This window comes from Pygoscelis adeliae, unplaced genomic scaffold (assembly GCF_000699105.1).
Source record: "Pygoscelis adeliae isolate BGI_AS28 unplaced genomic scaffold, ASM69910v1 Scaffold91, whole genome shotgun sequence".
Taxonomy (NCBI): domain Eukaryota; kingdom Metazoa; phylum Chordata; class Aves; order Sphenisciformes; family Spheniscidae; genus Pygoscelis; species Pygoscelis adeliae.
Window position 1 is genome coordinate 1,871,169 of NW_008824196.1, and position 24,871 is coordinate 1,896,039.

Sequence of the window (24,871 nt, forward strand, 5' to 3'; positions counted from 1 at the left end):
GGTGAGCAACTGCACTGTGCATCACTTGCTTTGTGTATTATCATCATCATCATTATTATTACTACATTATTATTATTATTATTGCTATTATCATTTTATTTCAATTATTAAACTGTTTTTATCTCAACCCATGAGTTTTTCTCACTTGTGCTCTTCCAATTGTCTCCCCCATCCCACCGAGGGGGGGGAAGGAGGGAGGGAGGGGCTGTGTGGTACTCAGTTGCCGACTGAGGTTAAACCACAACAGTGTGGCACTGAACTTTTTCACCACTGAATTTTATTCTGCTTTTAGCTAATACACAGTAACATAGTTTTGCTTTCAAAAATCAAGGAGATTTTATCACAGATTAGCTAAATCTGTGCGAATTCAATGTAGAAATCACAAGGCACATATATTGCTTCCTTTAATTCAAAGAGTAAAAAGCCTGATCTGTCCTTCAACACACAGACATCCTACCACGCATCTGAGGAAGAATAAGTGCTTCTCTCCTCCTCCTCCTGAAACTTTGCTCTGTAGCATGCAGTTATGCTTGACTCTCCAGCAGCAAAGAGGATGGTGAGCCCGAGCCAGCAGCTGGGACCGGGACTGACGGTTTGCCTGAGAGAACCCCTATCTTAACACAGCACCTGAGTAACAGAGTCAGGCTGCACCAACGGGGACAGCAGAAGTACCTTTAGTTTTCTGTTGTGCTGCATGCCAGGAAGTAGCAGATGGAAAGAGGAGCAAGAGCCCAAACAACAACTGTGAATAGCTTTGTGGTACTTGTGGGCAGCGCCAAGGGGCACAGGGTACATGGTGCTCCCCACCTTAACCACGGTGAAGCCCCGTGTGCCCACACCATTTCCCCTGGTGAAAGAAGTCTTACTGAACAGCTTTTACAAGAACAAAACAGCTAGCTTTTTTTTTGTTCTAGCTACTAATACAAGCTACTGGTTCACTGAAGTGAAAAACTTGTAAAAACCCACCCCATTTCTAATAGACAAGATGCAACCATTTGAAGAACTGTATTTTGATTTGGCTATCTTCCCCCATCCCCTGCTCCCCAAGTACTACAGTGTTTGTTCAGTGGTAGAACGTTGAACTCTGAATCATGAGAATTTTTACCTAACCCTGATGTACTGAATAAAAGCAGTAGATGTTTTGCCATCTGTGCAGCAAAGCATAGCTACTTAAGTGTTTTCATCAACTGTGATTTAAATATATTTAGCAGAAATAACTATTCTATTTTAGTAAGATAATACTTGCAAAAAACACTTTCCTCCTATTTGTAAGCAAACGACTGACACGATTCCTATGCAATAGCATGTCTCAATAATTACATCCACCCCATGTAATAAAAAAATTAAACTGAATGAAAGAGATAAGTGTCTGTACCTATGCACCCACTAAAACTTTGCTTTGTTTTAAATAAGCTTCTGGAATTGAACGCAAACCTCCACAGATTCATTAACAACTTTTATTTTTAAATCACTTTTTCATTTAAGCAGCTTAAATATTCTAAAAGCAGCCTCTGGCTCTGTACATAAATTAAAGAATGCAGCAATAGCCTTTAAAAGATAAGATGGGAGGCAGTACAATCAACTACATTATTATTTTTTTGTGGCAGATTGCATTCTAAAGGGAAAAAAATAATTTCACATATGGGAAAATGAAAAGGTAAGTTTAACATGCTTCTATTCTTTGTAGGAAAGACATCAGTGATAAAAATGACAGGTTAATATATTTTCTAGTACGTTTATTCATGTGCTTATTTTGCAAGCCATAAAGCCAACTGTCAGCTTTTTGATACAGTTCAGTAGACAGTGACTTTTGCTAACAGTTAGTGGATTCCAGATGCTCAAGAAAAAAAAAGAATAAAACAAAACAGATGCCCATTGACTCTTCAAATACGTGCCCTTTACTGTACAATAATTAGACAAAGAATAGAAATATGACTTTTAAAGACAAAATAACCAGGTAATAGTTTAAATAGTTTTCGAAAGGAGAATCAGGCTTTTCAATTTTTTGAAAGTGAGATCCACTAAGGTAGCAAAATACAGGTTTAAATATTACAGATAGGTTCCAAATTCATGCTAAAACATGTTTTCTTATATATTTGTTTATATACCTATACATGAATGTAAGGCACAGGTATGTATTTATACATGTAAATACATACATACATACACAGCCTATGTAAATTTGCTTTATTGACGAAGGATATTGAAGTATTTTGACTGATTTCAGCAAGTATTTAAAAAAAGCAATTATACTGAAATAAAAATGTTTTGTAAGAAATGATGCTATTGGAAAAAACACTAGTAACTGTGGCAACTATAACTAACTTCAGTATTTTATAAATGTTACATGTCTCTATTGTGGAAAGTGTAGACTAAACAATTGGTTAAAAAAATTGTACCAGTAAGTTAAAACCTTATCTTTTTAAATGTTATTACAAAATTAATCTTCTGCAGAATATGATACAGATTATTGTTTTGAGACACTAAAATACAGAAATAGTCCCTCTGATTTTGGAGTCAGGATTGTAGCCAAAAAAGTGTTTCATACTTGAACTTCGTAAGCTGGAAGTGGAATGACAGTAAAACCACTTTCTCAGTCTCAGACGTTTTCTGTGGATTTCTAATATTCTTTTGTCATAGTGTTAGAACTAGGATGACAAATACGTCATTGATGAGTGAGCGGCAGGAATCCTAAACTACTAGATCAGAAACAGATAAACAACACTTCTTTTTATCACTGACTTACAGAGAGCAAGGCCTCCATGAAATGGAGATTCAAGTTCATGAAAAAACATTTATAGTTTTATAAATTAATCGTTATGATATCATCCAGAAAACAAAACATGCTGAAGAGGTGATGTTAAATCACTACTTGTAGAAAACTGATTATCCTTTACACACATGCAGAATAAAGCAAGCTACCTAAGTCCACTGGAAGAGTTTTGATTTCTATCAGATTGCCAGTGGCTTATTTCAGTATTTTATGTTTATTTCATTTTATTAATGCAAATCTTTAGCCACTTGGCTACTGTAATACTTGAAGTCTTTTTAGACTTCAACATAGGAATGACACATAATCAATACTACAGTAGATTTTCTGGACATTTTAATTATTCTTATGTGTCCATAGAATTACTTGAATGAGGAATAAGGACGAATAAAAACTTGGTTTATTATTAATGTAAAAGTTGCAAGACTAAGTCCTATAAGATCACTTGAGCTATTACTGGCATATGCCTACACACCTGTAGGAGACAGGGCAGGGCCATGTCGTCATAATTGCTCAGTTCCCAAAAGGGCCACATTTAAGCTAATAAATTCTGCATCTTGCCAGAGCTCATTAGCTAAGGCTCAACAGCACAACATTTCATAATGAAACCATAACATCAGCATAGCTACTCCTGAATGAAGTCATAAGTTTTAATGTTTAAATATTTGTTATTTGCACTACTGCGTGTCATACGCAGTCCCTAAGAGGTCTGCATGAATACAAATCCTTTTCAGAAAACGGAAAAAAATAATTTCCAAGTATTTTTCTGTCATTTTTTTTTTCAGTGCATGCAACATCAAAGCATTTTGGTTATGCATGACCATTGAACAACTTTTGGGGAAAATAATTAAATCCCTAAACGCTTCTCTGAAAGAAACATTCAAACTTTATCCCAGTAAAGATCAGAATGTTCTGGATGTGTCCAAATCTGAGGCGAAACTCCTGTGACTCCAATGAAGGAAAACAAGGATTTGTATATTTAACACCTCACCCTTCACGCAGCAAATTGAATGTCTTCCAAGTGATAGCTACTAGATAGTCTATTGGGTAGGAGTCATAATGAATGCACAATATGCTTATTCAATACTCTTTTATATTATAATACTCATGTTAAAGTCTATGGTCTTTTAGCTTTTGCTGTGTTCAAAATGAATAAAATAATATTATGCATTTGTTTCACAGAAATATTTAGTCTTTTTCTTTAGAGGATATTATATCTTGAAAGTATCACTTTTTAAAGGAGTGGTAAAACTGTAAGTGAAATTTATTAGAAATTGAAAGTCAATTTTGTGGTTAATGGAAAGAATTTCATTTCTTCCCGTTTCATTGAAAATATTGATGTGGCTAGTATAATTATTACTGCAAATTTGCAGCAAAAATATGCATCTATTTTCATTCTACATTCATACAGGAATTCTGAAGGCTCGTGACTGCTGTTTTAAATGAAAACTGCTCTCTCTGACTATAGGAGTGGGTCTTCATTGCAAGATTCACAATACAAAACTTCCCCCCCTCCTTTTTTAAACAGTTCAAACATTAACCATTAACATGATACTTCAAAGACCATTCTGTAGTATTTCAGTCAAAAGAGTTTAGACTGTGTTTAGAATACGCATGCGTGATTGTCCCCATTGTATGACCCTTTCTTCAAGTATGTTTCTACTATCCTTCTTTTCAAGGCACAAGTCAAGTTCTCATCATGTGGTGAAAGGTAAAGGTCCTACTATCTTCATTTTCTACTGGTTGTAAAAACAAGAAGTTGCCAATAACCACAACAAACATATACAAGAAAATCTGTAACAGAGTAAGTGTACAATTTGGTGAATCTCAGTGTGATCTTCAAGCACTTCAGACTACATTGTAGTTAACCAGAACTAAGTTTGCTTTCAAGACAGTGGAGATTAAGACAGCAGAAGGCATGAAAGTTAAAAATATGACAAATAAAGTGTCATTTGTTTACAATTTATCAAAGCTGTATGCTCTCGCAGGCTCTGTTCAAGCAATAGTTACATGAGCAAAATGATTAAAAGAGAGTCTGATGGGCTAAATGTTCTGCTTTTCAGGAAACTGCATGAAGGAGAGAAGGCCCAGGAGAAAAGTGTGATGCAACAGCTATGTGCCATTACAGAGACATGCTGAGTACCAGCCCCTATCAAAACCAGAGATGCTGGGGAATATCATGCTTGCCTATGAACTAGTTCACAGCCTAGAATAGACATCTCACTTAGACGTACTTTCAGTCCTATTCCATGCCTACACAAAAGTCCCTGCCACTGACCTTATACCTAAAAGAACATTTGCTAGCCTTGCACTACTGAAATTCCTGCGTTTAGCCCTGTTTCCTAAGTTTTTAATAGCAGAAATAAGCTCAATTATTGTGATCTAGAAGTGGAAATTACCTTCATGATCTTTGTTCTTATACTTAGATACTGTGATACCGAGTACGTCCTTGCAGTATCAGAGGATAATGCAAAAACAAGCTTTCTCCAACATTTTGCATGTCCTAAGCATTTATGTTAATGTAATTCCATACCTTGCCGTGTATGCTCCCAAACTGCACAGACCTCTCTCCCTTTCTTCATAAACATGCACTCTTTCTCTTTTTTTCCTCCCCCATACCCACACATAGCCAGCGTGTCAAGAGAGATCTCTGGCAGTCTATTTTAAAAGGAAGAGTGTTAAATTGGTTGAAAGACAAAAAGTAAAATTTTGATAAAGTAAAACTCTCCTTCATGTGACTTTTTAAAGATTATTTAGTTGATGAAAAGAAGTAGCATTTCTTCTGAGGTATAGACAGCCTCCACTCCCATTCCCACCCACATCCACTCAGTATCCAGCATTTTATGCTGCATTAGCCCTAAGAAACACGTTCTAACAGATGTTTTGCTTTTGTATTAAATGTATGCATTCTTTGGAGTTATTCCCTAGAGTCTGTCTACTGTAATTTTCATCACATGTTTAGTTTTTGTTTTACAAATATTAAAAGGTACTGAAAGAGATTCCCAAACCATGAGACTGAAGGAACTGCCAAACTGCCAGGTTTTACTTTTTCACAAGTCCAGCAAATAAAGAGAGAACACAACACTCATTTTTAATAATGCCATTCTTTCAAATGTGTATCAACAACAGGGAGCTGTCAATGTAAGTTTCAAATTAAGTGTGACACTTTCAGTATGTAAATGCCAGAAGATGGGAGGGAGGGGGGAACAAAAACCAGAAACATTCAACTACTCAGTTTGTTCTTCAGCTAATTGAAACTTTCTTAAAAATTGTATTTTATCAATTTTAATGAAATCAGAAGATTGCCTTAATATTAATGCACTCATTCTTTTATCAAAAGCATCTTGTTCAATGTAAAAAATAATTATCTCTACTTTAAATAAGTCAATCATCACAAATAGAATAAAATAAATATAACACTTTCATCTTTAGTGAAAACATATACAAAATGAAATACCACACACATCCCTGAAACCTAGCCTGTTAATCTGTTAATTCTTTCCCTTTGACCATTTTTAAGAAAATCCAGTTTGGGGGGAATTTCTCTCGTACCCACGAGAGGGTAAGCCTTCATTCAACATTTCCAGTTAAACTACCAAGGACTATAGAAGAGTTAGTAAAATTGGGTGGCAATGCTATCAAGTCTATAATATTCTAGGTGACTTCAAATAATCACATTCCAATTTTATTTATTTTTAAAATAATGCATCCTTGTAATACTTTACTGTTCCTGTTTATATTACATTACTGTTTCTGTTTATAAAGAGTTTAACCCACTGATGTTTTAAACATGATGCCTATTCAGAACAGCAAAAGACAAATACAAATATAGTGGTATAGCAGTAGAAATCCATGCTATAATGGTAAAATATTAATATTTCATTATATTTTATAATCATCAATTAACTCTGTGCCAGTTTAATAACTGTTTATGAATGGAACATTAGGGCGAACTCTAACCTGCATTTTTAAGGATAAAATTGGTTTTGCTCCCAAAGTTTGGGAATACAAGCAATATATGCATCTGTATTTTTCTAAATGACTGTTTCCAGAACAACAAACCTGCAGTGGATTACTCTAGAAATATTTCGCAGTGTCATGATTTAACATGTTTTAGCAAAAGATGTTGAAAATAACGATTTTAAGGCTTTGATTCCCTCTTATGCTATTAGCTACAGTAGTGGATGCCCTCATATGTGACTGCACCGGACAAACACTGATGCCAAAAGCATCTGTAGTGTAAGATACCACCATGATTTTTTCCTGAGTTATCCGCTCTACCCTTTTAATCCTGTGCAATAGAGTTCGCAGGAACAAAGTTGTGCCCACAACGCTGATGCTTACGTTAACAGTCTCACTTAATTGAACAAATCACTTGAATTAACCATTTTTAATTATTAAGTCATAAACATCTTCTGTCACACTGAGATAAGCAAAGGAATGAGATGGACAGCTGAAGTCACTTTTGTCGCAATGGCCACAGATCCAGCTCTCGCAGCATGTTCAGAGCTCTGCGAGACCTGCTAGATGAGAAAATGAACTGCTGATAAAGAGGCCGTATGACATGGGATGTGGGCATTACGCAAACTCCGAGTGCCTAGTAGTCAAATTCATCTCCACACGTATAGTTGGTTTAACGCTGTGGTTTTCTTCATCATAGGGCCATTATGCTAGGCCTCTCCCAGAAAATGCCAGACTGATTACACACCTTAGAAAGATTACAGTAAATCACAGACAATTCTGGAGAAAGGAAGAATAGCATTGCTGTACAACAAACACTTCAACCAGTGAGGTGAGAACAGATTTCTGTAAATAATGCGACAAAGATGTTCAGATGTTAACTAATCACAGTGAACTTTTTTTAAATCAGTTGTGTGAAGGGAAGCCACCTCAGGTGGGCTGGAAAATAAACTGTAAGTGCTTATTCAACACAGTAAGAAACTGTCAATGAGAAAGGGATAAAAGCACTTAAATTCTAGATAAGGCAGGCTACACGACTTGCTTCACAGAGATATTCCCCTGTAAGATTCTTGGAAACAAAGATGTCAATATAGATAGAGTTTGAGTAGAGGTCCATACATACACTTAAAGTACAAATTTGCTTTTGACTGACTGGAAACTTCGCAGGGAAAGCTCAAGTGTGCCCCATCCAGCACATGAGATGACAGAGCAGGAAAGAAGGCTCCCCACAAGCACAGGGCTCAGCAGCTCCTCAGGGTGGGACAAGATGACAAATCTCAGTGTAATGCTCACAGCTTGATGAGTCTGCTTACTGCAGGTGACTTTAAGGTCTAATAAATACCCCATGACTTGCTTCTCAGGTGACAGCCATGTGGTGGCCCAAGAGGGGCAGACACAGTATGAGGTGTACCCCCATGCCACAGCTGGGAGTGCACCTGGGTGCACCTATCCCTGGTGCACATTTGGAGCACCCCCTGTCCCCATGGCCATGCCTGGCAGTCCTGGGGCCACGGCCCCAGTCACTGTCTTGGCTCTGTTTGCCCACCTCTGGACATGGTGGGACAGGGCTACTGGGGGAGGTCCCTGCCCCAACCTGCCCCATGCCAGTCTGCTCTGAGCCCCAACATAGCCAGGGGCTCCCCACTCACTACGTGGTTTGCCGTGCCCCTGCAGGTGCTGTGTGGCTCACAATCTGTGATAAATTACCAGAAGCAGACTTTGGTGGGTTCTGCAACCACTGGTTCCTCCACACCCAGAGTGAGGGAGGCTGCATGCTGCAGTTCCTCCCTCCCAGCATGGGTCCACACATATACCGAAGGGTCAGGGATGCACATGGTGCTAACATGCCTGGCCACACAGGTCAATGCAATTGGAGAAATGTGACTTTATTTGAACTCACATAAACACAAGCAGTACTCGCATAAACACCAACAGCACAGCCAGCCTGATCCCATTCGGGGATCAGGACAGGAGGCCACTGGCAGTCACACACGTAGATCCCTGACAGCTGGCCCTGGACTCCTGGTCTTTGCAGTAGCTGGTCCCCCCCCATCACCTATCCCTACAGTTACTACCCCCAGACCTATGGCCTCCTGTGACCCATGGCCCTTCCTCCAGTAGCTGGACCCCGACCTCTCATCCTACTTGCTGCATAGTCCTGCTTCAAGGTCACTGGTGGTCACACACGTGTGTGCGCACACACACACGGAAGCACACTCACACAGAAAATAATCAGAGGCAAAGTTTAAAACCAAGACAGGACAGACTGCAGTGATAAGGTGCAAGGTCCAACTAGACCAGCATACCAACCATCAGCTTGCCTAAATATGACCTGCCTTTTTATACCCCCTTCTCTCCATTTTCACATGCTTCTTCTTCCCCATCCTTGGCTCCACCCTTGCCTCATCCCAGATCAACCATTTGCACCTAATTATGTTTTTCTCACTAATCCCAGATTTGCTACAATATTCCTAAATTCAGGATTTCTGGTATTGTTACCCAGGTCACCTCAGCCTTACATGGTATCAATGATACAACTACCAAGGCACCACTTGCCCTGCAAGGTCTCACTTCCCAGAAGGTTTCCAATACTGCCCCCAGTTATTGGTGAGGTTTGGCCACCTTTCTCACAACTCCTAACAACCTGTGAAACCCAGCCACTCCTCATGGTGCTATCTATAAGTCCTGTCATCTTCTCACCCTGTTGTTCCATAGGTCCAGTGATTTCTCACGTCATGTCTTGTAGTTTCTGACTGTTTGTTCAGTAAGCTAAACCTCAGGCCAGAACCTAATCATCTGTATGCGTACCTTAACACTGTATTCTCGTGTCTCATCATTTACAGAAAGCCTCTGAAAAATCAGAGAAAGTGCCCAAGAGCTAATAAAGTGCCTTTACTTTGTCCCATGAAATTTCACTCCTGTTTGCTTGAAATAGATGCCGTTAAGAATTATCATTTCCCTTCTGTTGCTGATGGTGGCAACACCATCTGGCATCACACCAAAAGTTTGCCTGAATCTAATTTCTAATAATGGCATTCAAAATTCTGTGCAAGACACTAAAAAACCCCCAAACAAACCCATTCCCACCCCCCCAAACACCACAAAAATAGTTGCCTTAAAAATTGGGAGTTTCTAACTTAAAACATCTATTTTCTACTCTTCTTCCTCAATTCTGAACTATCAAAACTGAGCATTTACTACTGTTTAGACATTCATGGGAGAGAAGAACCTCAAAAAAAAAAAAAAAAAGAAAAAGCTGAAATTCTTATTCATCCATCCAAATAGGTTCTCACAGCTGAATTTATTCTCTGAATAAATTTATTCACATGAGGATGTTTTAAAAAAAGAACATAAAAAAGCATGGAAAGATGCAGCAGCAGAGAAGAATGTTATCCTAAGAACAAGGGGAAATATAGTCCAAACACACTGCCTTCATCCTTTTTCTAGGCACATCAAGTCTCAGTGGTCCTACTCCCCTCAAGAGTACTAGATGGGAATGAAATTTAGCAGCCTAAACTAGCTCTCCTCACACTTGCTGCTGCTATTAATGTTAATTTTCTCATTCAGGCTGTATCATAATGCCATGATGAAAGATTCAGACTGCCAAAGAATAACTAGCGGCAGTGAGACGCTGCCTGGGGAAAAGACACAGTTGCACATCATATAGTGTAATTTTTTCCATTGGGACTGTTTGAGGATCTGGAGAGAAGACAAGGGGATGGGAAGGAGAAGAAGGAAAGTAGCACAAATTATCCCTCGTTCATGTCCACTTATTTTTGGTTTCAGAAAAATAGGTAGCCCAAGTGCAAGATTTTAATCTTATAGATTTCACTGAAAATACGATTAATTCAAATATCATAACACTGAATATACTGTGCAAGCTAATAGCTACATTATTAAACCATAAACATACAGTTACTTGTAGTGAGTTCTTTAACATGCTGTGTTTTCATTTCTAATGCCCCGTTCTTATTTGGACCTGAGAAATTTGAAGGGAATAAAGGCTTGGTTGTTTAGTAAATATTTAAACTTTTAGAATAAAATAGAACAGAATAGTTCAGTTAAAAGGGACCTACAACGATCATCTAGTCCAACTGCAAGTTTTAAAAACTTAAAGAACAGTGACTATTACTTATAAAAGGCTTATTTAGAAATTTGTAATTTCACTACTATCTTTCAGCATTTATATTTAGAGCCTCAGCACCAATCAGGTCTATCACTAAACACTTTTTTTAGTTTCATTGTCATATGTTGTACTGATACTCATACTTTTAACTTTCTTATAGCCACATATAATGCCTGTTCTGCTTCTTTACTTAATTTTCCTGAAGTCACTGTAGTACACGAGGAAGTGTTATCCAAAACAGTATGTGCCTGCCATTCAGCACCCATTACTTTAACTGATTAAACAACAACAAAAAAACCCCAAAACTAAAAAGATGAGACAACTGATCGGTATTGATACTGAGTCAGTCTTTTACATCTCCATTGATACTACCGATGGCATTGCCAATTAATAGTAACAGTAATATTGTACAAAACCCAGTACTACTATTAAGAAATGCCTCCAGCAGTTAAGCATAAAGGTAAGGAGAAAGAACAGACATTTTGTTGAAGCTGCACAGCATGTCACTGAAATAACAAGAGCTAGACTATAAACCATCAATTCCTCACTCACAGTATACTAGCTTGCTTCCTGCAAACTGCTAGTAACACCTGGGCTGCTAAATGCCTAACTGCTTACACCTGCCATTTCAAAACAGCCTGAAAGCATTAGCACACACTGCACATGTTACCACACCACCATCCAATAATTCATTCTACTCTGCTATTTGGGGCTGGAATTTAATCCGGAGGTGAATGATTTTTATCTACTTACCAGCACCTTTGAACATTCCTAGTTTTGTTTGGTATTGGACACAAAGAGTTTTTTGTTTGTTTTGTTTAAAAGTGTGTGAATACCTGTTTCCTGTCTATTATTAGGGATCAGATGAAAGCAATGAAGGAGAGAGAGGAAGGGAAAAATCCTCCTTCACACCCAGTGCAACTGCTGACTGCATGCGTTTATAAACACCACAAAGGATGCACTTCAGGATGTCTTGCCCAAGACCTGGCATACAGTATATTGTTACTGGTCTTATCTTAACTTCAATGTTTCTGTTACTTATTTTGCTTCAGAATGGAAAGTTTGCACCTACTGTGGATTGTGGATTTTTATAGTACCATTTTCAAGATCAGATTGGATCAACACCTGAGCAACCTGATCTGACCTCATAGCTGACCCTGCTTTGAAGAAGAGGTTGGACTACATGCCTCTGAGGCCTTCTCCAACCTGTATTTTCCATTATTCTAATATCAATTTACATTTGAAGAACAAAAAACAATAGGATGGCTCATACCAAAAAAATGAATTCTGTACATAGATATTTGCATGTTAGTTAGCATTTAGATAACTCAGCTGCATACAGACATAGCTGATTCTATGACGACTATGGCAGTAGGCCAAATTCATTGTAACATTTACACAGTCTTGGAGTTGAGTATTTACACATTTTAGTGCACATAAACACTCAAGAGTGAGCAACCATGGAAGGGCCTTCCACATATGACATTATAATCATCGGACACAGCTCAAGAACAGAACAACTAAGTAAGGAAAGTTAATATACAACTGTATTAAATAAGCAAAAAAAAAAAAAGGAAGCAAAAATATTGCCTCCCAATTAAAGGAGTTATGTGCAAAATGGATTTTAAAAAAATCAGATACAGTTGTATATTCTCTACTGAAGTTGGGTTTCTTGCTCTACTGTTACATCTAACATTGTCTAACCTCTGCTGAATGTAACTGTCCTCATCCTCACTACTTTCAGCTAAACTGGTCTGAGCTTTTTTTATTTGAGAGATTAACCAGGCTAAATCTTACTTAAGCAATGAGCTAATTCATAAAACAGAGAATGGATCACACAAAAGTCTATTCCTCTCCAAATAATCCATCTCAAAGCACATTAAATCACCATTCTTAAAATTTCCACAAGTAAAATAAAACCAAACTAACAGATTAAGGTTCACTTTGGAAATCCAGACAACATGAAGCTAGAACAGTCTATATGGGTAGTTTCAGTTTCTTAAAACAGGATAAAGCCTTGTTGCCATGGAATAAGAAATGTTAATAGATAGATAATTAAATGGTGTCTGGCAATATTCTTATATTTTTCCACACTAAGATTTTTAATATGTACCTGGCTTCAAAAGCATTACAGTCTATATCTTTAAGCATTTAAAGATGGGCTGAACATAAAATTGAGATTCAGTTTTAAACACATCTTTGAACACAGTGAAGTAACAGCATCTCTCATGAGATATACTAGTGAATTAATGGGCTCACAATCTTTTTTGGTAACAGTTACAGAATCAGCACAAGGTGGGAACTCATGATCTTTCTGGGCAACTCATTTAGACAATCTTATTTGGTCAACATCTTAAGCTACCATCATCATAGAAGCAGCAGCTAGCTCTTACTCTAAGCCTCTAAATGAGATGATCGGCAGTAAAATAGGCACCGGAACACCAAATGTTAGGTGGCTGGCTCCCACAAAATAAGGATTCACATGACATTTGCGAAAAATGTCAACTTCTGTACCAGATTAAGAAAAATATTCTCCTCATGGAAGATTTCCCTGAAGGAGGCGACATGCTCTTTAGCTTTACATTTGCAGGTAAGAGTTGGCAGGTAATAGTGCAAAAGTCTACATTTGATTTGTGTTTTTAATGTTTAATTCTGCTAACAAAGAATAGAAATCATTTATTCTCTCAAGTAAGAAGGGTCAGACTTTGGAGCACAATTGTGCATCAGATTCTGTGACTAAGCAATACAAGGATCCTTGATTATAATTGTTCTCTTTTGTTTCATGGACTGCAATTGTGGCAAATGAATCAGAAACTTCATGCTTAAAAAAAAAAATCCCCTAATTTTTAAATACTGAACTACATTTGGAGGGGGAGAGTGGGAAGAGCATCATCTTTTCTAGTGAGGAAAAAGTGTTAATTAAAGTGGTGAATTTTTCATATAGAACATAATAAGTAATTTAAAATTTCCGAAGCTTCTGATTTATTTCAGAATTATTCTTTAACAAAAACTTTGCCCATTTTGCCAGCCGGCTGCAATCTCTTAGTAACTAGGTTTTTCCAAGACAGTTTAATCCGTTGTTTCTCTGTTCTATCATAAATACTACTTACATATTCCAGTACTCAAATTACAGTCACACACATGCACACTTTCTCTTTGAGCTCTTCCCCTATTTCCTCAACTCTTCCCCGATTGTTTTTTTATTGCTTTAATAAGGTAGCCGATACTCTGCTCCCAAGCCTTACACAACCAAACTAAGAAACTTGCAGGAGGTTAGTTTTTATCTGGCCTTGTTAATACTAATCCGAAATATCTAGTCTTTTAGACATTTATAGATGCCAAAATGCCTCTGTAAGGGTGAAACCCTGAGCAACTAATGATTTTGGTTGCTCTTTAGAAGACCATAATCTACAAGGCATAAGAGCATTCAGAATAATATGTGTACAACCTTATTGCAGTCCCTGATTGGTAGAATAAAGGAAGAAAATTACTTTTTCTATGAAATAATGTAGCCATTTGAAATATCCTAAATCTACAACTGTATTGCAATAGATGTGAAGCCACGCATACCTGTCTTACAGTGAAAGAGTTTATGTGCCTTTATTTATGCTATGCAGCTGTTTGGTTTTGGTTTTTTTACGTGGCCTGGGTGTGTTTTTTTTTTCTCCTCTCGTTTTTCATTTTCAGTCCCTGTTAAACATGGTGAACCTGTCCCTTCCTCAGTTTTTTACAACTCTCTAACTTTGGTTTGTGAATCTCCTGAGCAAGGCAGTAACACAGTGAATTGAAAAAGCATATTATACCCTTCAGCCGACCATATAAAATATATGACTGAGCTGAAATGAATTGTTCTAAGAAGAATTTATATTCATTTCTACTTTCTTCATCTCAAAACCAAGTAGTCATTTTTAAGTATGTTCATAACATATCAGTATACACTTTCTCCCTGAATCAATTCCTGCATTATTGTATTTTAACTTTTTGTGACCTATTATATATTATAGCAGTGAAAGTTGGCAGGCTCTTATCTTTATAAAAGGTGTCCTCCCCTTACATTGGTGTACCTGAATGACATGTCAGCATTTTACCTTAGTGTAAAGTCGACCTTTGAGAAATACAAAACCCAAAGAGTCTACACAACAGATCCTATAGCACATAAACATATATACATACTTTAAAGGCACTGCTGTGTGAAGATTGTGAAATTCCTCCCTCCAGCCTCAACAAAAACTGCCTACAGATTATCAATGTTTCTTAAAGGTTAAGGAAAAAAAAAAAAGTCCACACATCAAACATCAAGAGGAAAGATTGTCAGAGTTCCACCAGAAAGTACAGCAAAATCCACCCAAAGGAAATTGAAGGGTTAGACATTTTCACTCATCAGGCAGCATCATCAGTTTAAGCCATAACCACATCTCCATCATTTGCTAATGTGCCCCTGTCTCAGATACCCGTTTCACTGGCCCTGTTATCAGGATGACTTCGTGAACACTTATCAGCCATCTTAGGGTGAGCTCTGGCTGCTTAGCTCAAACCACCTAGAGGGGCAGTTTGAATTGTGAACTTTACACCGAAGCGGTTGAGGCATGCTCCCCAATTCTAATTGAACATCACTTGTGTGTGCACACCAATGCCTTTAATTGACACAGATGTTTCTTAAGTAAATGTGTTACTGAGCTCTTTAACTATTTAAAGAAAACAACTCATTTAAATTTTATATACTACTCTCTTGACCAGTCTTCAAATGCACCACTGCAACAACTCAATTTACTGATTGTGTTAATTTGTGGAACATATACTTAAATTAATTAGTAATGATCAATTAGGATGGAAAACAAATACACTTAAGTGCTCTTTTCAGAAGAAAAAGCAACAAAAAAACTCTTTAAACATCCCCAATGCTGTATTTGGGCAAAGAGGCAGAAAACATACCAAAAAAGGGATTTCATTCCTATGCAAGTCAGATTTGCATTCAATCTGCATTTTTCAAGGTTAAAAAAAAATGAAGGAAAAAATTAAAAAAAGAGCTGCTGGCATAACACCAATACACGTTGGTCTTAATTAAAGCTCTATATTAAGTAATTCAATATTCTACCTTTCCTTAGTGGACAAATGCCAAGAAATTTAATTGGAAATACTGATAGATTCACACTATAAATTTCATATTAATTTTCTAAGGTACCTTGTTGATTTTTATTGTTTTGAGAAAGTTTGTAATACAAGTCAGTCCAGCATGAAATGATTCAATAAACAAAGAATTCCCTGCAAGTGGCACCTCTTAGATCACACTACGTTTATTTAGAGCCATCCATCAAATGAGACTAGTAACAGTAGTCCCATAAGCACATTGCTCTGTAGTTAAGTCTTTAACTAGCCAACAGTACTTTCCTGCCTTGAGAAAAATACATTAGTGTGAATTGTCAGTTGACCAAATGAAACTTTTTCTGTGAAAAGGCTATGGAAGATTTCTTCAAATGAAATATTTTATTGTAAACCAGAACTCCACTCTAGCAGACACTGCATTTCACATTTTGGTGTTTTTTTTTTCCCCCAGAAAAAAATTTGACTTTTGTTCAAGGAAGTCACTTGAGTCAAACAAACAAAACAAACAAGGAAAAATTATCATTTGAGCCTGTCAAGTTATTTGATGAACATTGTAAATAGAGGACCTCTGAGGTTTTTCATACAACAGATGAAAACAGGAGAGGAAAAAAAATATCAAATAAAACTATATTTTGGCACAAAAGCCACGATGTGGAAGTGAACTGAAGACTTGTAATAGGTGGTCTTTAATCTGAATAAAGTCATACAGAGGCTGTTGGTTTATGAGTGCCTAGTTGCATAAGGAATGCAAAGCAGCACTTATTCAGTGTAGGAAATAATATTGCTTGAACAATACCAACATTCACATAGTTACATTGGAACTGCTACTAAAAAAATTAAAAAGGAAAAGGCTGTCTATACTAATGGCCAAATTAACTCATGTTTTCATGACAACTCTATGTCAAAACTGTCTTAAAATTTTTTGAGGTCTTGGGCACAGAGTTAGTTGAGAGCTTCTCCATTCCCAGGAAGATGAACTCCTAAACAATAAGCACATGAAACTGCATGGTGCACAAGTCCAAATATACTGTTTATGTTCAGCATATCTTTCATTTATAAGTGCACAACAGTTATTCTTCTAGAAAAAAGTTACTCAAAACCCCTTTCAGATAGCCATGAAAATATGGAAACACCGTATTTTGCAGTAGAATGTTGCACCCTGTCAGTTCGAAGAACCCTTTCACTGGTTCTGGATCTTTAAGGTTTTGACCCTCAGTCCTGTAACCCAAACTTCTGGGACAGGATTATTGAAACAAGAACTGAATCTAAAATTGCAAAGACACAAACAATGCATATATTTTTTTCAGCCTTTTTTCCCTGCCTATGAATTATCTGTATAAATCTTTATGTTTTTTTAAATATAGTTCCAGCCTGCTGTATAAACAAGCAAAAAGGACCCCATATCAGCCATTCCCACACTTGAAAACCCTTTGACATTCATGGTCAGAGAAGTTTTATGATATAGCTTCTACACTCTGATTAAAAAAATTAAAATAATTAAGAAAACAAAAGAAAAAACAAAAAAAAAATTAAAAACCCAAACAACAAGCTTTTACAAATAGAAAGGAAAAAGAAGTGAAAGCAATCTCAAGACTTCTCTCCAAACACAACTCACGTACATATCATGAATGGGACATACAGCCTCTCTAAATCAAAAAATAATCCCACAACCTGTGCCAGTCAAATAGCAGTACCACAAATAATGCTGCAAGTTAGAACAACACCACTGCATTAACTACAGATGTCTAACTCTAAAGTTTGGCTTAAAAAGACAAGATGGTAAGGAGAAGAAAATATTAGGTCTGTCACAGACATACTTGGATATATTGGCCTTTGGCATTTCAGTCCACTGAAAGTAAAAAGAAAATCCTTTAACTCTAGAGTATGCACATGTATAGGTGTTAAGACATCTCAACACGAAAGACTAGGGTATTCAGAAGAGAGTCCGCTAAGAAGAAAGTCAAAGAGAAAGTTTGAAAGTCTAAAAGACACGTTTACTCTAAAAAGCTTTGAGGCCTCCTGATGAGTTGTTACAAAAGAATTACAGATTTGCTAATAGGTAATGAAAACTAAACTTCAGTATTTTTTTCAAAATAGCATTTGTATAAAATCATCCACTTATTTAGGGACTTAAAAAAATAACCAATAGCCTTTTCAGAACAGCTCTGCAGGTGCAGCCAGTGATTTAACACTTTTGGACACTTTCATCTTTGAAGAATTTGTACAAAATACAAATGCCTTCTGGAGCTGGGATGAACTGATTACTTCTTTGTTTGCCTTATGATTTCCTAAAATACTGTCTAATATATTATTTAAATAATTTCTGTACCTAATGAGTTGGAGATTTAAGTGACTAAACCATACTTTCAATTTGCCAACTTTTTTTTGATAAAGCATAACGTAAAATTTTAATGAGCAATGGTCTTTGTTTTTAGTAAAGACGACAAGATTTTATACTCCAGTCACTGCTACAAAAGCATGCTATCAATGAAGAATTAAGATCCCATCACCTGGCCCTGCTGCTTTTTCTTGATTGTTCTAGCACACCTTTGGAAGTGCAGTCATTTTGCTTTTGTTGAATTTAGCATACCTGAAGATTTTAATTTAATGTAGCTAGCAAAATCTCCCACTAGAGGGAGAGAACTGAGACATAAAGTGTCAAAAGATGAGAGAGTCAAAGCCTAGCTAATATTGCATCCAAAATCCATTCCTTGGCACCTCATTATAAATGCACACAGTGACAGCAAACATGACTCAGTCATACAAGGTTTTGAATCATGCATAAAAGGTAATGATGAAGTGCTTAATTCATATCTTGGAATTAACTACGTAGTCCATATTGACCGGACATTAATCAAAATTATTTATATTAATAAGAGTTAATTCCTTAAAATATACAAACTAGAACTGAAGCTGTACAGCAAATGTAGTTCCCACTCCTTCCTTCTTTCTACAGACTTAACTTTGAAATGGCACATCTAGGACGCCCACAGAATCCAGAAGCATTCCCTTTGTTCCAGGACCTGAAAGATCAGTTCCTGTGGGCCACACGAACACAATACGAGACTGGGTCCTCCTGTAATCATCTACACCCTGCCTGCCCATTCCTTCCTCCACCCCCATCTCCAAATCCTTTTGTCATTTTATGATAGCAGTACCAGGTACTTCTAGAGATTAAGGACTTGCTAGGGCTAATGGCCTACAGCAGTACCACAGGTTATCAGCTGCTTCCAGCTGCTCTTTAATCTCCAGACAGTCCCCAGCACCTTCATCATTATTGGATAATTAACATTAATGAAAGCTATGCATACACAGTGAGAGGATAATACACCCTCAAGCTTGTATGTCAAAAATCCTTACTTAAAAAAAAAGAAGGTATCCTACATGAATCATATCTGCGTTGTTAAATGAAAGACTATTTCCCCACCTACCCAAAGGCATAAGCATCAGTTAAGAGACTAATGATCTGTAAAACTTTATGAAAGATAACATTACTGCAGACTTCAGAAATTAAAAAAGGAAGTCAGTCTCACCTTCTCCCCCCCTTTATTTTCATTACTTTTCAGTACCCATTCTCAGCCCATGCCCTACCTCTCTACCCAAGATATTCTCTACCTCTTGGCCAATACCTTCTCCACCAATATTGGTCTTAAGAAATTTTGGGCAAATCATTTTCATGTTCATTGACTTAAAATAAGAAGATATAACCTCAAAAACTCCAGAAAAATCTGCTGCACTAAACTACTTTGCTTGAGATGTGACAGTTGTCTCCATACGTTAACGTGTAATACTCACACTGTACTGGTCTATAGGGCAATAGCCTATTCCTGGTATTCTGCCAGGATTTATATAGATATGTGTGGTCTGCTCTCTTCTACTTACTCATCTACTAACTGAAGAGAAATATACTTTAAATTCTCTGCATCCAAATTCACAGCATTTTGGCCCTATGGTTTCATCACACACCCAACCTGCTAAGCTTTTCAACAATATAATGTGTTGGAAAACAAAATGGTATGAATCATTGGATATAAATACTTCAAGAAAAAGGATGTGGAAATAAATATTTACCTTAACATTGTAAATATTGGTTAATGTTGTAAATCATGTCAACTGCATTTGAATTCTGTGTTCACAGAATCAACATTTGTAAATCCAGTATCTCAAAACTTTCCCTCTGATTAAACCTCTTCCAAAAATTGCAAGTTTAAGTTGCTTTTTTTTCTAAAGGCCATTAGTAATCACATTGATGTATTTATTTATCTACTACAAGGGTACAGCTCAAACTTCGTTTTCTAAGGAGCCTATGATTTTTATCCTAGGTCCTGTAGGCTTGCACCTCCTGCCACGGCAATCCAACTACAACAAAAAGTCTTATTTTTTGCCAATAGAGAGAAAGGGGCAACTTCATCGAAGCAACATAAACAAGACTAAAATTGCTTCAAACTAAACACTTTAGATCATGGATATTTGTAGGGGCCAGGACCAAAGAGCAACTCCTTGACTAAACGCTCAGTTGTTCCACTGGAAATTTCTTGATTTTATGAGCTAGGAATCAGGCTCTCCTATGAGCTCCATCATCTACATCAAGTTTAACATGCAGGGCCAGTGGTACTCTGCAAACTTTAAATGGCTTATATGCCCTGTTGCAATCTCCATTCCAGCACTAAAAAATGAAAACACAAGGTTCTGTGAAGGCTGTTTATTATACTGAACTAGAAAACACTATTCAGATCATTTGGTCAACAGAAGTAAACGGAATACATTTTCTGAGATCTTTCTAACTAACCTCACACAAAATTTAAAAGAGAGATTGCATACAAAGAAGATTTGGTATGACTAATTTTGTAGCAGACTTAAAATACTAGGAAATACTACTTTTAATACATTTAATTCAAGTATACTATATACTAAACAGTTTCAGAATCATCTGCAATTTAAATCAGCTAATCCTGCATTTATCTCAATGTTAAAATCCTTTGTACTTACTGGAACTTAGAGAAGTGCTATTAAATAAGAATGTATGATCGTATGGATCGTCATACTGGTTCATACCAAGGATTTCTATAGCAAACTGTTCATCCTCTAGATGTGGCTACAAGCAGATGCCTAGTAAAGAAGAAAATTAGGACAAGCATAGATGATAATTCCTAATCAATGTCTTCATAGCATCCAGCTAGATTTCCTATGCCTGATTTGTTTTTTGTACTTAGTGATCCCAGATGTATCTCTCCTCCAAATATTTGTCCAGTCTCCTGTTTAACCCATGTAAACTTGCATCTGCAGTGGCCATTACAGAAGCACCCACAATGTGTTATTTACTCACTTTGGAAGTAATAAAATAAAACAAAAAAATTCCTCACACAAGCAGGAAATCTGTTTAAATAAAGAACTACAAGGGGTTGCTAGCTTTTACAATTAGAGAGCATTAGCATTCAAAGCTGAAGGACAAGAGTTCTCATAATTTATTTGCCCTGCATGCACATAATTTCCAAAGGCAGTAAAATGCTAATTTTGGGGTTATCTCGTCTTCTTAATTTCTTTGTTCCAGAGACTAAGATCCAAAAGACCTCTCCTGAATTAGTGAAATATGTCTCGTCTATAATTCAACAATGGACTGGCCTCCACTGAGACTAGAAACAGGAGTCAGACTGGAGAAAACAGTGAACAAATTGCTGCCAACCCAAATGGATATGCAAGAGTTAATGTTATACCAGAGCCTTGCTTGGGATAGGAATTAGAGCAAGACTCTTGCGCATTTCAGGGTTTCAGATTAATGTGCTAAATCTGTCTAGAAACCACCACCCCACCCCCAAATTCTAGAAATGGAGTTATTGATGAAGTCATGCAATCTCTTAGTTTACATAAAATGAAAAGTCTTCTGTATGCTTTAGCTGGCAGTTTCAACAGCATTCTTTTATCCATTCAAAACATAGCAGAGACAGTGCCAGTTTATGTACAATACCAACTGCCAGCAGGAGTCAGACAAATATTTTTGTTCAGGCTACACTAGAGGACTAAATCTAGAAATCCTCACTACATTTCCACCTACACTACATTCAGTCACCTCGTCTAACTCAAATGACTAATGCCTTGAAGTTTCATTCCAGACTGCACTGTCTTGCTCTATGTCCTGAAGTTATATTTGGTTTGGGTTTGGGTTTTCTGCAGGGTTTTTTTGTTGTTGTTTTTTTGAAGTTTACTGACTCACAACTTTCATGTAACACATCAATTCTGTTAAGTGTGTCCACATCAAACATATTTCACCAAGGGAAACACAAAGAATAAACTAGAAGAATGAAGAAGAAACTCTTCATCAGAAGTAGGCAAGCTATGAGAAAGTCAGAAAGAGAACTTGCATTTCCAACATCACAAATTCTTCCTCCAATTTAAGAAATGCATTCAATTAAGAAACTGAGGAGATTTCTTTTCTCTTTTCAGAAATTGTGTAACTTGAAAAAAATTTACATCACATTTTTAAACAAAATATAATTTGTGGTTTTGGCTCTGCTATTATATAAATTCCTTCTTCAGGTTTTTTCCCTAGCCTAGACATATATTCTTCTTATGTAGAAAGCATAGTTGAAATGTATACACCACTGCCATCCCCACTACATACACAGCTAGATTAAGTCATCATTTGTGTGGCTTCCCAGATGATTCTAAGGAGATACAGAACATATCAGTGCAAATTAGCAAGCGATAGTAATAAAAAAAATCTGGGGGGAAAAAACCCAAACTAAAAAGAGAGGAATAATTAACAAGGAAGACTAGACCATCAAAAGCTGTTTTATAGTAGATGTGATCTTAAAGTAAATGAGCAAATCAAGTTCTATCAGTATTAGTGATAACAGCTATAAAATTACAGTCTATCACACCTCATGTTCTCCCTTTTTACAGCTGTCTGATTTAAGCACATTTCTTACTAAAGTAGCTGACAGCAACATCTCTACCTAAAGTAATGTGAAATGGTGCTACTATATCTGAAAGATGTTATCACTTAAAATGTTGTTACAGAGCAACTCACTTACTTCTTTTGTTCCCACCGTATTCTATATTCTTTTTGTACTTTGTCATATTTTATTTTGAATGTAACATCAAAAGTTTAAACAGCTATTGCTATGTGTCTACGTAACATTTCATGACAATATTGCTTGCATAGAATAATAAAGCTAATATTCCTTTGTTTTTTCTCACCATCTCTATGCTTCATCTTCTCTTCCTGATTTTATCCTCCATATTATCCTCCTATCACAATTCATGTGTAAATGCAACTAGCAGACAAAATAATTAATATAGGATAGCACTTACGTGTAACTCATCTTGCACTGGCAAATGAATGTCCAGAGGGAAACAAATTTTTAAAAACCTTTAAAGGCATCTTATTACTCCTTTTAAGGTTGAATGAATACATTGACTACTAAGGAAAAGCATTATCTTAAGAAAATTTGGACAAACTGACAGCACTGTATAATTTCTAGACTGTGTTTTAGACATGTATTTTTTGCTGTTCACAACTTGTATCACCTCACAACAAACAATATCTTCCCAAAGATATCTTGCATTTTGACGTGAATTTATTTGCAATAAAATGAAATATTACTTACAAGATAAACAGAATTTTGATAGTTTAAGTTCATAGAATCATAGAATATCTCAAGTTGGAAGGAACCCATAAGGGTCATCAAGTCCAACTCCCTGCTCCTCGCAGGACTACCTAAAACTAAATCGTACGACTACCAGCATCATCCAGACACTCCTTGAAGTTATCTTAAAAACAAAAAACAAAAACAAAAAAAAAAGGGGAAAACAAAGTACAGATAGTAACAGTAAAGCTGTATATACTCAAATATTTTAGTAGATTTAAATTTCAGAACAAAATCATGGCTGTAGCTAGGTATGAAATAATCACAGACACTGTTTTCCAAAAGAAGATTTATTTTTTTACTTCAAAAAAGGATTTTTTTCTAATGAAAATATCCTAGAAATTTCTAGTCATTATGCCTCTGTCTAGTGAGCAATTAAGTATTCATTAGTTTTTCTAAGATAATTTCATATTCAAGCACAAACTTAAAACAAGAGTAAGGAGAAAGAGTTTAAAAAGCCACACCAGATCTTCCTGATATAGCACAGCTTCGTGTACTCAGCTTCCACTTGTATTAGCCTACGCCTAAATAATCAAAGACTTGGAATGTACTTCCAATTGTTTCAAGAGGAATTATATTTCCAAGAACCTTCAGTACAGCTCAAATTTGTCTGTTCACTGTCTCCCTGCCCTCCCCCACCACCACCACCACCTTGGGCCCCTCTAACAAACATTAGTGTACTTTCAAAGTTATATTGTTTCCCAGTTACCATTTGCATCAGCATACTAAGCTAATATTTCCCAAATAGCAAAAATGTGAAAAACCTCAGAAAATGGGCAAAATAAGCCACCGTAAACACCCACTCAACTTGTGTGAGATAATTAATAACAGACTTTCAGAAGCTTGGGTGTAGTGGTGGTGGTGTTTGGTTGGTTGTTTTTTAACTTCCAAGTCATAGAAGTAGGCCAGCTGTGTTAAACAGGACTTAAACCATCATACCTGTAATACCTAGTTTTACTTATTAACAAGGACTACTTTACGGATTCTTTCTGCCAGTCCTTCAATACCATGGTAAGTATTAAAAAAATACTACAGTCTTTTGAAACAGTTTCACAATACTTTTAGAAGCAAAGAAGCTTCGAACTTCAGCCAATATTAGCCTTATAATTTATTTCTCTGACTTGTAAGAATCTCTTTTTCACAAAAAGTTTAACATATCCATAAAGTTACATTTTATTTCCCCCCTTGGAGAAGTAAAGACTTCATGTAGAAACAAAAACCTAAGCATTATTCTGCCTTTATTTGCCATAAATCTATATATACTCT

The 24,871-nt window shown here is 36.5% G+C and overlaps 1 protein-coding gene across 1 annotated transcript in view; it reads right to left on the reverse strand.

The window, feature by feature from the left end:
• Window positions 1-24,871, reverse strand: part of DMD (dystrophin) — a 1,204,567-nt gene that overhangs the window by 516,503 nt on the left and 663,193 nt on the right. The gene's annotated exons all lie outside the window — the stretch shown is intronic.